The sequence below is a fragment of the Chionomys nivalis genome, chromosome 17 (genome assembly GCF_950005125.1).
Source record: "Chionomys nivalis chromosome 17, mChiNiv1.1, whole genome shotgun sequence".
Classification (NCBI taxonomy): domain Eukaryota; kingdom Metazoa; phylum Chordata; class Mammalia; order Rodentia; family Cricetidae; genus Chionomys; species Chionomys nivalis.
The window spans coordinates 56,422,860-56,435,732 of record NC_080102.1 but is presented as its reverse complement, the minus strand read 5'-3'; the positions used below and the strand labels follow the sequence as shown (position 1 = coordinate 56,435,732).

Here is a 12,873-nt window from a genome sequence, read left to right as displayed (position 1 = left end):
TTGAAATTGGATTAAATTAACTTTGCATTATGTTACTGTTACAAGCTTATAGGGTCCAGGGAGTAGAATGTGGTAGTTTGAATGTCATTGGCCCCCATAATCTCATTGGTCATGATACTTTTTTTTTTTTTTTTTTTTGGTTTTTCAAAACAGGGTTTCTCTGTAGCTTTGGAGCCTGTCCTGGAACTAGCTCTTGTAGCCCAGGCTGGCCTCGAACTCACAGAGATCCACCTGCCTCTGCCTCCCGAGTGCTGGGATTAAAGGTGTGTACCAACACCATCCGGCTGCAGTAGTGATACTATTAGGAGGTGCGGTTTTGTTGGAGTATGGTCTTATTGGAGTAAGTGTGTCACTGTGGGGCAGGTTTTGAGGTTTCCTAAGCTCAGGATACTCCCAGTGTGTCAGTTCACTTCCTGTTGCCTGCAAGATGTGGACTCTCAGCTACTACTCCAGCATCATGTCTGCCTGCATGCCACTATGTTCCCTGCCATGATAATAATTGCTTGAACCTCTGAAACTGTAAACCAGTCTCAATTAAATGTTTTCTTTATAAGAGTTACCACGGTCATTGTGTCTCTTTACAGTAATAGAAACCCTAAGGCATGATATGAACTGGTATTTTATTTTGGCTTTTCAAGACAGGATTCAGAGGTCTGCCTCTCCCTCCCAACTGATGGGTTTAAAGGTATGTGCCACCACCACCTGACTTGTGAATAATATCTTACTATGGCTTATTTGCTAATGACTAATTACGTTGAATATCTCTTTATATTCTTACTGCTCATTGAATATTTTATTGGGATAAATGCCTATTCAAATCCCTTTCTCATTTTAATAGTAACTCATTTACCCTTTTTATGATTGAGTTGAAAATGGTCTTTCTTTGTGGGAAACAGGATTTCATGTATTCCAGGCTGACTTTGAAATTACTATGTTCAAAGATGAACTGGAACTTTTGCTTCTTAAGTACTAGAATTTTGCCGAGCTGGAGATTACACCCAGGGCCTCAAACATGCTAGGCAAGCACTCTTCCCACTGCCCCATATCCCCAGTCATGCAAATGTTCTTTATATAGTCTGGCTACTTGTCAGATATATGGTTTACAGATATTATCTCCAATTTTATGGCTTTTTTCTTGCTGATGGTTCATCAATGTAAGAAGTTTAATTTTGATATAATCTGTTTTTCTTTGATAGCTTTATATGACATGTATAAGAATGAAATACATTTTAATTAAAAATATTTGGGGGCTGGAGAGATGGCTCAGTGGTTAAGAGCATTGCCTGTTCTTCCAAAAGTCCTGAGTTCAATTCCCAGCAACCACATGGTGGCTCACAACCATCTGTAATGGGGTCTGGTGCCCTCTTCTGGCCTGAAGGCATACGCACAGACAGAATATTGTATACATAATAAATAAATAAATTTTTTTTTAAAATTTATATAGATTGGGCCCACAAATCATTTTGAAGCCTCACATACTTTAAATAAAACCCTGTTTGGGAGACTGGAGAGATGACTCTGGTTAAAAGCTCTCTGCTAATCCAGAGGACCTTGACTTTATTCCCAACACCCACTTGGTTGCTACAAAGGGCTATAACTCCAGTTCCAAAGGACTCAATACCCTCTTCTAGTCCTGGTAGGTAGTGGATAAGTGTAATCTGCGAGAGGTCCCATAGAAGACCGCCATTCACATATGCAATGAGCAAGAGTGTTTTATTAAAATTCCAACATGGCGATGATGAGAGAAGCCCTCAGGCTCCTTTCAAGCAAGATTAGGGGAATTCTATGGAGGTGAAGTTAGTCTGGGGACTGATTGGCAGGTTTAAATAAAAAGCTTATGGGTTGCTATAGAATTGGTTGGTGACTTAATTCAGTTGCAGGGTGGGAGAAGCTGTCTTTAGTTATCTTAAGCTTGCACAAGCTGTGGGGCACCCTCTGATTGGCTGCCCCTGGGTTGCAGCTTTCCCAAGAACTGCTTGCTCACCTCCAGTCGGATCCAGTAAACTGAAACTGGTCTCTGGGAGGGCTACTAGCAGGACCTGTCATGGCCCTTGTCTGTCTCCCTGCTCTCTCATAAAATACACACACATAAGTGTAGGCAAAACACCTATACATGCCGGGCGGTGGTGGCGCACGCCTTTAATCCCAGCACTCGGGAGGCAGAGGCAGGCGGATCTCTGTGAGTTCGAGACCAGCCTGGTCTACAAGAGCTAGTTCCAGGACAGGCTCCAAAACCACAGAGAAACCCTGTCTCAAAAAACCAAAAAAAAACAAAACAAAAAAAAACCAAAAAAAAAAACCTATACATGTGCACACAAGTAAAAATAAATAAACCTTTTCAAAACAAAATGTAATCTTGTTTCCACAACCGAGGAGCGAGGAATTACATTGTATCTTCTACAGGCTGGTGTTATGGTTTTACTGGAAAATGTTCCTCAAAGGTTCATCTGTTTGAACACTTGGTTCCAAGCTGGTGATGCTGTTTGGGGAAGCTACAGAACTTTTAGGAGGTGAGGCCTAGATACAGGAAGTGGGTTGTCTTAGGTACTCTAACTAGACCCTACTTCTAGCCCTCTCTCCCTCTCTCCCCCGCTCCTCAGTCCTTATTCTCCTAGGTTGTGAGGAAGTCTTAGCCACATACTCCTGCCCCTGTGGAGCCACCATGCCACTGTGCTTTACCCATTGCCACAGGGACCCAGACCTTAGCACAGCTAACTCCATGATGAAAGTACCATTCAGGCCACAGTCAGCACGTAAACCTGCCAAAATGAAAACAAAGACCTAGTCCATCAAGTCCATAGTTCTGGGGAAGTCTCTAAATGTCTAACCTGCTTCATCTATCCCTACCTGAGTGGACAACAGGAGAAGACATCAAGAATACGCCAATCCACCAAGGGATCAGCTAGCAGTGAACCTAGAAAATGAACCAATTTCATAGTTATTATGACGCCTTTGTCCAGTTTCTTCTACAGCTCTGTAAAACTCCTAGACAGGGACGCTAAACAGCCTTTTCCTCCCTTGGAAACCTGTCCCAGGAGTGTCTCTCACTTTAACATCTCAATTTCCCTTAATTTGCCACTTTTCCTTAAATATCTCTTATATTTATTATTATCACTATTATTTTTTTTGTGTGTATGGGTGTTTTGCCTGCATGTATGTCTGTGAACCACTTGCATGCAGTGCCACCAGAGGCCAAAAAGTTTCAGATTCCCTGGAACTAGAGTTACAGATGGTAGTGAGGTGCCAGGTAGGTGCTGAGAATTGAACCTGGGTCCTCTGGAAGAGCAGTCAGTTATCTTAACCACTGAGTCATCTCTGCAGCCCCTCCTTAATGCTCTTAATAAAGCTTGCATCCCACATTGCTTCCAAAAGAGTCTGCATCTTTAACTTTGTTGGTGTGAGACAATGAATCTGAAGCCACTGTCCCAGATAGATCTTTGCCTGCTGTGAGTATTTGCCACCCTAGGTCCTTGGCTTAAAAAACTGGACCAGGGGGCTGGCAAGATGGCTCAGAGGTTAAGAGCATTGCCTGCCCTTCCAAAGGTCCTGAGTTCAATTCCCAGCAACCACATGGTGGCTCACAACCAGCTGTAATGAGATTCGGTGCCCTTTTCTGGCCTGAAGGCATACACACAGACAGAATATTGTATACATAATAAATAAATAAATATTTTTTAAAAAACACTGGACTGCCGGGCGGTGGTGGCGCACACCTTTAATCCTAGCACTTGGAAGGCAGAGGCAGACGGATCTCTGTGAGTTCGAGGCCACCCTGGTCTACAAGAGCTAGTTCCAGGACAGGCTCCAAAGCCACAAGGAAACCCTGTCTCGAAAAACAAAAAACAAAACAACAACAACAACAACAAAAAACTGGACCAAGAAAGGTCCAGGTGCACTCAAAACTCAGCTTGTTATAGGCCCTTGTCTTTTTGTTTGTTTGTTTGTTGTTTTGTTTTTCGAGGCAGGGTTTCTCTGTGTAGCTCTGACTGTCCTAGAACTCACTCTGTAGACAGGCTGGCCTCAGACTCCCAAGAGATCCACCTGCCTCTGCCTCCCCAGTGTTGGCACTAAAGGTGTTACTACCACCGCCCAGCCAGCATTGTGGCCTTCTTATCAGAGAAATGGGAGCTTTGTTGCAGGAAGCAGTTTATTGTGACCCAGCACCATCTTTTTATGGCAGTTCTCAACTTGTAGGTTGCAACCCCTTGGGGTAGAACGACCTTTTCACGGGGTTACATATCAGATATCCTGCATGTCAGATATTTCCATTATAATTCACAACAGTAGCAAAATTGCAGTAATGCAGTAGCAGCAAAACAATTTTATGGTTGGTGGTCCTTGCAGCATGAAACTGTGTTAGGACCCACAGCTCTGTGGGAATTTTCTACTTTTTTTTTTTATGCAACGCTTCATGAGTTTGTGTGTCATCCTGTGTAGGGGCCGTGCTAATCTCTGTATTGTTCTGATTTTAGTATATGTGCTGTCTGTTATCATTCTTCTTGCCTTCCGTCACCTGGGTACCCGTACCTCTAAGAGACAAACTCCACCCCCCCCAATTACTCCCCCTTCCAATCACCACAGCAAGCTGATTTTGTGCCTTCCCTCCATCTCAGCACTCTCTCTGTCCGTCCTTCTTCTGAAGAGACAACCATTGCCTCTCCCTTCCCCCTTTCCTTTCACTTCCCCTTTTGCCCCCTTCTCTTCTCCTCTCTCTCTCTCTCTCTCTCTCTCATCTCTTCCCTCCACAATACCCTTGCCTTTATACCCTTTCCAATACCCACTAAATAAACTTTACCCAAGCTCTCTCTGCATGGAGTATCTGTCTGTCTCCCACCTGCCAGGGGATCTGCCAGGACTGCGCTGCCAGAATCTTTCACTGTCAAAGTGAGCACAGGAATTTTCGTCAAAGGCAGAGATTAATTTTCCAGAACAATTTTTTCTGGGTTTTTGGTTTCTTTGTCTCCTATATAGGGTGATTTACATTCTGAATTGATGCTGTAAACTACTGGGTGATGTAGGCGGGTCTTCTGTCTTTCTGTTGCTTTCATTGGTTAATTAATAAAGAAAACTGCTCGGCCTGATAGGTCAGAACATAGGTAGGCGGGGAAGACAGAACAGGATGCTGGGTAGAAGGCAGTGAGGCAGACGGCATGCCTCTCCTCTCCAAGGCAGTCGCCAAAGCTCTCCTCTCCGAGATGGACTCAGGTTAGAATCTTCCCAGTAAGCCACCACCTCATGGTGCTACACACATTAATAGAAATGGGTTAATCAAGATGTGAGAATTAGCCAATAAGAGGCTGGAACTAATGGGCCAGGCAGTGTTTAAATGAATACAATTTGTGGGTTGTTATTTCGGGTGTAAAGCTAGCCGTGTGGGAGCCGGGCGGGACAAAAAGCAGGCCTGCCCGCAGCTCCTCACTACAACTGGGCAGTGAGGGTAAAGACCCGTAATGGGAGAGAGAGAAGGGGGCTTGCAGGAAAGAAATGGTAAAATTGCAGGTGTACTCAAGGACAGTGTAACTCTTTCCTGTGTGGCCTGTCTAGTTAGGGTTTTATTTCTGTTGAAAGACACCATGACCACAGCAACTCTTATAAAGGGAAGCATTTGACTGGGGCTTGCTTACAGTTCTATTATTTATATAGTTTAGTCTATTATTATCATGGTGGGAAACACGGCAGCATGCAGGCAGACACGGTGCTGGAGAGGTAGCTGGGAGTATTAAATTTGTATCGGCCAGCAGCAGGAAGAGAGAGCCACCCAGCCTGGCTTGGGCTTCTGAAACCTCAAAGCCCACCCCCAGTGGGCTTTGCCAGCAACGCCACACCTCCCAACGGTGCCACTTCCTGTGAGTCTATGGGTGCTGTTTTCATTCAAACCAACACAGTTCTTTCCTAATTTCTCCCCCTTGGCTCACAGGGGCAGTATCATAAATGTTTTTTCTTAAATGTTTTCCTAGGTTCAGGCAGCCAAGTACCCCCAAGCTGCTGCAGCGGTAGGCAAAGGGAACCAAGCTCTATCTCAGGGGGAGCAGCAAAACTTGGCATCCGCTATAGGGTTCGTTCTGCAGGCCTGCAAGATGGAAGAGTGTTGGGTAGCAGTTTCCTTCAAACAGTCGTCTGGCCAGGGAGGAAGGGGCTCAGGAAACATGGAAGTAAACCACCTCAAGTCTGGAAAAGCAGAAACAAGACTTACAAGGGCCTCCTCAAGGTCGTACAAACAGTAAACAAACACTGGGCAACAGAGACTTCCTCCAAGGTGAGCTGCTTGTGGGAGAATCTCCAAACTGTCAGCGGCTGCAAGTTGTGCCGGGAGCTCCGGGGATGATGGAGTTTTCTTGCGTTTTCACTCATGCTGGGTGGGCTCTTGGTGGCGTAGCTGTCTCCCCTCACCTGTATTCCTGTATGTATCCCCAATAAACTCACTGGTTTGCCAAGTTGGACTTGGACAGAATAATTTCTTTGGTCTTGCCTCCATGTCCTGTCGGGTATGTAGACATTCATTTATCATGTTTCCCTAGGAAAAGTCACACAACAGAGTGAGAAGGTAATGGAGGTTTACAGCAGGGCTCCAGAAAGCCAGAGAGACCAGCAGAAAACGAGGGCTTTGTTAATACATTCCAAATTGTGTGTGTTTGAAGGAGGGTTGTTGTAATTTGGTTTTTTATCTTTTAGGTCAGGTTTTATCTGTTAGTCATAGGAAGGTGGGTGCAAAAAATGTCTATTTAGAAGGGAAAACATAGTCAAAGATAAATTGTAATTAGGGCCTGAAACATTCCATGCTCCTCATGCCACTGAACTTCTGGTCGGTCATTCTTTGCAGGCCTAGCTTCTTTCTAGGGTGGGGGAGGGGAATGGTGCACCTGACTGTGTGTGCATGTGTGAATGGAGGCCTGAGGAGCTCCTCTGATGTCATCTTCTCAAAGGTTGCCTATCTGCATCAAGCCAGTGTCTCACATTAGCCTGGAGTTCACCAACAGACTAGACAGAGTGGCCAGCTAGCCTCCTGGATGGTCATATCTCCACCTCCTTACCCTGTGATTACAAGTGCAGGCCACTATGCTCCCCACTGCATATGGGCAATGGGAACCAAAGTCAAGTCTTTATGAGGCAAGCACTCTATCGACTGGGTTATCTCCTGCCCCTAGACCCCTTTGCTTAGAAAGTATTCAACTTTAGCTACTTCATTATAGTAACAAAAGTAAGTAAGCTAATAGACTGAGTCTGTGGCCTCACTCCCTGAATCTTGGCAACTTTGTAACGGATTCAATCCGCAGGTTATAGCCACTGCATGACTCCTAAGGCTCACAAAAAGCTACGCATCCTCTTCCTAGATCTCTCTGCTTTCAGTGTATGCTTCTGGGTTGTAAACTTGAGTCTTTGAGAGGACACATGGTGCTTTGGTCTGTAGACCACCTTGGCGGGTCAGCTAGTCTAGGGATTGTAACCCGCCTGGCTGGTCAGTTATTCCAGGGTCCCAGAGAGGCGCTACCTGAAAGACCTGGGCGGGAGACAGGAAGGAGGCCAAGCAGAGTTCTTGTCAAAGCCTCCGTTTATTAGCGTCATGGTTGTGGCTTATATAGCCCCTGGATGAGGAATTTGGGTTAGGATGGGGGCAGAGGCAGGAAGGGATCTTGCCGCGATGGTTCAAGCCAGTCACGAGGTTGGCCAGGAGGTTACAATCAGTCAGGTCATGATTCCTTGGTCAGGAGGTCACAAGTTGACATACCTAGTTCTCTAGATAGTTGGAATGTGGGGCGGGTTCCGCTAACAGGTAGCTCTCTGTTAACAGATAACTGGGTGTGGAATAGGCTCTGCCAATAAAACAGTTCTAAATACCGTTAGGGTGTGGGGCTTTCTGCAAACTCCCCAGGGCAATGGTCCCTGCAATAATTTTGGGGGAAAATGGCTCCTGACATTGGTCAACAGTCCCAAGTGAGCCCCAGAGGATCTTCTGTGCTTGGACCAAGTTTCCATCACACAGAATCCATAGGCCAAGTGAAATGGTGGCTGTTTCATGTGAGCAAATTTGGGGTGATTATAGGTGGTGACATACTGCACATTCTATAAATCAGTAAGAACAAAACCAACACAAAATAAGCAAATTAACAGCCATTGTAATCAGGAATGCCTACAGTGCACAGTCATACATGCAGCCAAAACACCCAGTTATTCAACCAACATTTGCTAATTGTGAGAAACAGGTACAAAATTATTGATTAACATTCTTTGCATTTTCTCTATTCCTCACTTTTCATATATGTATAAGTCAACATGGTAGCACTCTAGCTAAATGGGCAATTCACTTTTATTTTTTTTTATTTTATTTATTTATTTATTTATTTTGGTTTTTCGAGACAGGGTTTCTCTGTGGTTTTGGAGCCTGTCCTGGAACTAGCTCTTGTAGACCAGGCTGGTCTCGAACTCACAGAGATCCGCCTGCCTCTGCCTCCCAAGTGGGCAATTCACTTTTAAAGAGGATTTATTCTGGCTGACATTGGTAGATGTCCCAGTCTGAGAACTGGTGGCCTCATTTTTTCAGGCCTCTGGTGTGGGTAGCATACCATGTCGGGAATAAATATTGGGGCCAATCACTTTTATCATGAGCCAGGAAGAAAAAACATTTTAAGGAACAAACAGGTTCTTGTAATCCCCTTCATGGACATGCATCCAATGATGTAATGATCACATATGGCCTTACCTCCTAAAAGTCCAGCCAACATTTAAGATCCCAGGGATCAGGCCTTTAATGCATGAACTTTGGGGAAGACACCATAATTCGGAACCCAGCAACATGGGAATGATTTTTTTGAGACAGTATCTGTTATGATTGTGGAGCGAATAGGGACCTTGGCAGGTGAGGGCCAGAGGTGGGAGACAAATATCCCGTGTAGACAGAACTTGAGTGTGGAGTTTACTGAGGGAAGAGTAAGGGGGAGGGAGGAGAGAGAGAGACAGAGAGAGGAAGAGAGGGAAAGAAAAACACAAAGACCTGCTTGCCTCTTCAGAAGAACAGCAGGGAAGAGAAAGGGAGTGGGTGGAGTTTGTTTCTTTTTTTATACATTTTTTATTGATATTTATTGAGCTCTATATTTTTCTCTGCTCCCCCCCCCACCTCGTCCTTCCCCCAAGGTCCCCATACTCCCAATTTACTCAGGAGATCTTGTCTTTTTCTACTTTCTACTTCCCATGTAGATTAGATCTATGCAAGTCTCTCTTAGTGTCCACATTGTTGTCTAAGTTCTCTGGGATTGTAGTTTGTAGGCTGGCTTTCTTTGCTTTATGTTTAAAAACCACATGAGTACATGTGATAATTGTCTTTCTGTGTCTGGGTTACCTCACTCAAAATAATGTTTTCTAGCTCCATCCATTTTCCTGCAAAATTCAAGATGTCATTTTTTCTGCTGTGTAGTACTCCATCGTGTAAATGTACCACATTTTTCTTATCCATTCTTCGATCGAGGGACATTTAGGTTGTTTCCAGGTTCTGGCTATGACAAACAAAGCTGCTATGAACATAGTTGAGCACATGTCTTTGTGGCACAATTGAGCATCCTTTGGATATATACCCAAAAGTGGTATTATTGGGTCTTGAGGAAGGTTGTTTCCTAATTTTCTGAGAAATCGCCACACTGACATTCAAAGGGACTGTACCAGCTTGCATTCCCACCAGCAATGCAGAAGTGTTCGCTTTTCCCCACAACCTCTCCAGCATAAGTTGTCATCAGTGATTTTGATCTTGACCATTCTTACAGGTGTAAGATGGAATCTCAGAGTTGTTTTGATTTGCATTTCTCTGATGACTAAGGATGTTGAACATTTCCTTCAGTGTCTTTCAGCCATTTTAGATTCCTCCGTTGAGAGTTCTCTGTTTAGGTCTGAACTCCATTTTTTTTTATTGGATTATGTGATCTTTTGGTGTCCAATTTCTTGAGTTCTTTGTGTATTTTGGAGATCAGACCTCTGTTTGATGTGGGGTCAGTGAAGATCGTTTCCCCTTCTGTAGGCTGTCATTTTGACTTGTTGACTGTGTCCTTTGCTTTACAGAAGCTTTTCAGTTTTAGGAGGTCCCACTTATTAATTGTTTCTCTCAGTGTCTGTGCTACTGGGGTTATATTTAGGAAGTGTTTCCCTGTGCCAATGTGTTCAAGTGTACTTCCCATTTTCTCTTCTATAAGGTTCAGTGTGGCTGGCTTTATGTTGAGGTCTTTGATCCATTTGGACTTGAGTTTTCTGCATGGTGATAGATATGGGTCTATTTTCATTCTTCTACATGTTGATATCCAGTTATGCCAGCACCACTTGTTAAATATGCTTTCTTTTTTCCATTTGATATTTTTTTCTTCTTTATCGAAGATCAGGTGTTCGAAGATGTGTGGATTGATATCCGGGTCTTCTATTCAGTTCCATTGGTCCTCCTGTGTGTTCTTATGCCAATACCAGTGAGTTTATTTCTTATCCAAACCTGTAACGAGGTAAAATGTGTCTAGACTTAGTATTGGCTCTGCCTCTAAGAGGTGAGGTCTGTGACCTGAATTTTACACAGAGAACCGAGAAGGCAGCTGACAAAGCTACCAGTCATCAAACTGCATCAGAGATCTTGAAAAGGATTTTCTGAGTTAATGCTTAAAAAATGACAGAGATGCCAGGTGATGGTGCACACCTTTTATCCCAGCACCCGGGAGACAGAGGCAGATGGATCACTGTGAGTTCGAGGCCAGCCTGGTCTACAAGAGCTAGTTCCAGGACAGGCTCCAAAGCTACAGAGAAACCCTGTCTCAAAAAACAAAACAAAACAGAAAGAAAACAACTGCCTTACGTATCCAACTAATCTTGTCGGTTTCTGCGGGACCAGCGGTAGCAGTGGAAGGGTTAGAATAGAAGGAATGGGAGGCAGAGGAAAAGAGCATTTTTAGATAGGTGGGGAAGGGGCTGCCCAGTGAAAGGAAAAGCGAAAAGCGGAGCTTGTGGGACACCATCAGAGTGTTTCAAGGTCTGTAGAGGAATGTCTTCTCTCTATTGGTGGAATGATAATGTAGCCTGCCTGGCTCTGGTCTGGGCAAACTTGGAAGCCAGAGGCTAGAGGCTGCCCCAGGCGGTCTCACACAGTGGGGACCACTTCCGAGCAATCCAAAAGAAAGAAAAAAATCCAAGGGATCCCGGAACCCAAAGCACTCATTGAGCAGTGCATTCATTTTGGGGGCCCGGAGCCCCTCGGATACTGTTGTCTTTTTGGCCTAGTGCCTCTCGCATGCCTGCCCTTTCTCAAGTTCTCCCCTAGCACTGCACTCACTGAACGGTGCATTCAATTTTGGGGCCCGGGGCTCCTCCGATATTTTTCTGCCTCATTGCTTCCCATAGCTAAAAAACGTAAGCGGACCACTTGGAGTGGTCCTCGTGCTGTTTGGAATTGTGTGTGTGTGTGTGTATGTTGTTTTGTTTTTTTGTTTTCAGACCTCTCATAAGTGATCCTCACTGCTGTAAGGACTGCTCCGAGCAGTCCTAGCCCCTGGTTCCTGAGTCAACAGGCCAGGAATCAGCTTGACTTTATTACCAACCCCCATGCTGGCCTGGAGACTTCCAGCTCGTTGCCCTGGGGCTTGCGCCATTTTCACCGTTCTCACATTTTCAGCTATGGAAAACCAACCACATTTCTAACTTCTCCCAGCAGGCAGCTAAATTTAAATAGTCACACCATGTGGACAACCATGGCTGCCGCCATTTTCTTTGAGCTTAAAAGGGAGGAGCCAGAGGTTCTGCCCCTAACCAAAGAACTCCAGCAGTCGGCTCTCCACATGAGGTCCCTCCCCTAGTCAGTTCCTTTAGCTCACTTTTTTCACTTTTTATTTAACTATGTGTATAAAACTTAAATTCAACTGGGTGTAAAGGCACGTATATTTACTGTTAAATGTTATAACTGTCTGTTCATTGTATCTCGTTCCAGACTACAAAAACAATGTCCCATGTTTTAAATTGGTATGTACTTTTAAGTCTCTTACAAAAAATACAGTATACGGGGGCTGGAGAGATGGCTCAGAGGTTAAGAGCATTGCCTGCTCTTCCAAAGGTCCTGAGTTCAATTCCCAGCAACCACATGGTGGCTCACAACCATCTGTAATGAGGTCTGGTGCCCTCTTCTGGCCTGCAGGCATACACACAGACAGAATATTGTATAATAATAAATAAATAAATATTTTAAAAAAATACAGTATACTTCATCCAACCCTGCTTTAAAATATATTAAGCCGTTCTACCATTAGCTTCTATTACAAACAGTTTTTTCTTCTTTCTGTCTTTCACAAGTATAAATTTTACCTGTTAAGTTGAGAGCCAGTACAGTCAAGCTCGGACCCAGCTCTCCAGGCAGATTCTATACTGTAGTTATAACTCATCTATGCCTGGTAAACAGCCCTCAACTGCTCAGAGAGCTAGAAGTATGACATTTAAATGCTTAATTATTAAAAACTTTTCATAACAAAAGAGACAGGTTGGCTCCTAGCAGCAGCACTCTACTTCTTTCTAAGAAGACAGAAGACAGATGCGCACAAAACAAGTCCATCTGCAATTCGCTTCAAATGCCAAGCGCTGACCACTGGGAAAAAGTGCCTTTCATATAAACTGAAGATCTCCAGACATGGACAGAATCACCAGAATCGACAGCCTAGCTGCTCAGATCAAGGTAGGCTTGTCTCTGTACAGATTTCTTAGCCCACAGGATCTCAGAAGATCCTAAACAGCAAAAGGCAAATACAACCCTCAGTGACCATGGAGGACTCTGAGGAGTAGCTCTAGGTGCCAACCAAGTAAGTTCTCTGTCATTCTTAATCAATAACTCAAGTAAAATTTTATCCTTCTCAAAGATTTCTGATGCAGTTT

The 12,873-nt window shown here is 44.3% G+C and overlaps 1 pseudogene; it reads right to left on the bottom strand.

Annotated features, from left to right (window-relative positions):
• Positions 1 to 4,393: 4,393 nt before the first annotated feature.
• Positions 4,394 to 4,494, bottom strand: LOC130889259 (U6 spliceosomal RNA; annotated as a pseudogene).
• Positions 4,495 to 12,873: the final 8,379 nt, after the last annotated feature.